The sequence below is a fragment of the Plasmopara halstedii genome, assembly GCF_900000015.1.
Source record: "Plasmopara halstedii genome assembly, contig: Scaffold_555, whole genome shotgun sequence".
NCBI classification, from domain to species: domain Eukaryota; phylum Oomycota; class Peronosporomycetes; order Peronosporales; family Peronosporaceae; genus Plasmopara; species Plasmopara halstedii.
In genome coordinates, this window is record NW_020187475.1 from 1720402 (window position 1) to 1723272 (window position 2871).

Consider the following 2871-nt stretch of genomic DNA (forward strand, 5'->3'; position numbering starts at 1 on the left):
AAAGATTAACGCTGCCATCAATCCAGCACAGACGCCGATTCCAAGAAAGGATGTTCTTCAGAACAACATGGTGGGATGTACGAAGTATAAAGCACTCGACATGGTCGATGGGTATTACCAATCGCTCTTGAGAGCGAGTGATATTCCGCTGACAGCGGTGCGCACTCCGAGCGGCATGCTCTGGGAGTGGCTGGTGATGCCACAAGGGCTGTCAAATGCACCAGCAACATTAAATCGTCTTGTGGCGCAGTTGTTCTGGCCTCACAGGGCGTATGCACAGACATACTTTGACGAAATTTTCGCTCACAGTCGTGCAGAGCACGGGAGGACGGATGAGGAGAACCAGATCGTTCATTTAAGAGCGGTGCTCGAGTGCATGCGCACGAACAAACTGTACGCCAATGCAGACAAGTGCATCTTTGGCGCAAAAGGGTCCTTTTCTAGGGTGCTCCATTGGAAAGCGTGGCCTTCGAGCGGATCCCGTCAAGGTCAAGGCCATTGTAGAGTGGCCGGTTCAAAATACTTGCGTAAGTGGCTTGGTCTCGCCAACTACATGCACAAGTACAGCGTAAACTACGCAGAAGTGGCCCGGTCATTATACATTTTCCTCAAAAAGGATGCGGAATGGTGTTAAGACACCGAAGATAGGGAGGCTTTTGACGGGGTCGAAGACAGCCTCCTGTATGTACCAATATTGGCGCTTCCAGATCCTGGTCATCCTTTCAGCGTCGTCTGTGACGCTTCGGACTTTGCCATCGGCTGTGCACTGCTGCAAGCAGACGCCGAGGAATGAGATCGGGTGATCGCGTTCGAATCTCGACAGCTCAAAGCTGCGGAGAAAAACTACCTATTTCATGACAAGGAGCTACTTACGTTTAAATATGCACTTGTCAAGTTCAGGGTCCACCCGCTCGGCTCCAAGCCGTTTGTGATCTATACAGACCATGCGTCGCTACGCATTTCGACTCAGTCGCCCCACCTCTCGCAGATGATGGCTAGATGGCTATCACTCTTTGCCGAATAAAACTTCGAGGTGAAATATATGCTGGGAAAGCAGAATGCTTTGGCTGATAGATTACGAGCTTGCTCATGTTACAACTGTAACGTCGTCCGTGACAAATTTGATCCGCACCGCGTATGCGGGTGTGTAGCGCTGCTACGGGCTCTCGGGAGCAAGGAGTTTGGAGACTTGGACACGAAATTGTCGCCATGACTGCGTGCACGATTGCATAGACTTTCATTGAATAACGGCTTGCTATATTATAGCACCGATTCAAAGGATACACCGCGAATTGTTTTTCCTCATGATGAAGATTTGAAATATCGCATCCTCTATGAGGGTCACAACACGCCACTCATCGGTCATCTCGGTCGTGAGAAAACGTACAACTCTGTGAGTCACTACTATTGGCGGCCCAAGATGTACAAATGGACGAGCACCGATGTGCGCACGTGTGAGACGTGCAACGGGCGAAATCCTCTCCAAATGCGGCTGCACCGCTGGTCAGCTTACCGGTACCCACTGGGAGCTGGCTATCCATGAGTTTGGACTCTGTGTTTGGCCTGCTGAAAAATTCGGCGGGCAACACGGGTGTCGTGGTATTTGTTGACCAGTTGAGAAAGATGGCTCGTTTGGCGGCGGTGCCAGACACCATCGACGGGGTCGGTCAGAAACGCTGTTCGTGGGTCGTGTTTTCGGACAACACGGACTCCCAGAGTCGATTGTCTCTGATAGAAACCCCTGTTTCACGGGAAAATTTTGGTCGACTATCTTCAATGTGGTAGGCACTAAGTTGGATATGTCGATAGGGCATCATCCGCAGACCGATGGCCAAACCGAAAGGGTGAATCGCGTCATCGAAGACATTCTTCGCAGCGACTGCGCTGAGACGCCGAGGCGCTGGAGCGCCATGTTGCCAATCGTTGCGTTTGCACTGAACAATGCATTACATTTGTCTGCCGGCTACACGCCGTTTTACGTGAACGGGCTGGTTCACCCTCGCGTACCACTGACGCCGCCATCTCATGGCTCAGGGCTTGTTGGGGGAGGAATAGCTAAACGGCTAGCTGATATCAGCCCCCTCACCATCCGTAAAGAACTCGATGACTTCTTGCCTACCAGGTCTGAGTGTCCTACGACACATTAGCGATGTGATGGCTGAAAGCCAAGACCTGCAGAAAGAATATGCAGATGAAAAAGGAAGAGGCAAAGTAGAAAGCTTTAAGGTCGGGGGCCTGGTTTTATTAAATTCTAAAACCTTCATACACATACATTCTCTGCTTACTTACGTCCACGGTTTATCGGACCGTTTAAGGTTGTGGCCAAGCGGGGCCTAGCGTATACGCTAAAGCTTCCCATACGGATGCGCACACACCCATTGTTTTACGTGGGTTTGCTCAAGCCGTACCGCGATCCGGCGCAAGTGAACACGGAAGCGTCGGCGCCAGAGCGGATCCCACGGGCCCTCAGCCACCCAGAAGCTGAACCAGCAACTGGTTCTGAGCATGGAGTTCAATAACCTCCATTTCCAATGGCGCCAAGCGCTCCACCGTCACATGCAGCGACGCATTCACCTGCTCCACGGCTAGGAGTCGCTCCAACAGAGCGCGGTAGTCCTCAAGGTGAGGCAGCCGGCGCACGACGTGCTTCAAATCTTCAAGAGCGTCCGCGCAGCGATATGCTACTCCAGCATGACGCTCAGCGGAGCACCGATCACGAAGGACCTCGTTCTCGAGGGCTCGAAGAGCATCACGAGTCACCGGGCGGCGGTCGACCCGATCGTCACCGCCCGCCACCGACTCTTCTCGTTGATAACGGTGACGTCCACTATCACGTGGAACGTCTAGTGAGACGACATCGTCACCAGGGTC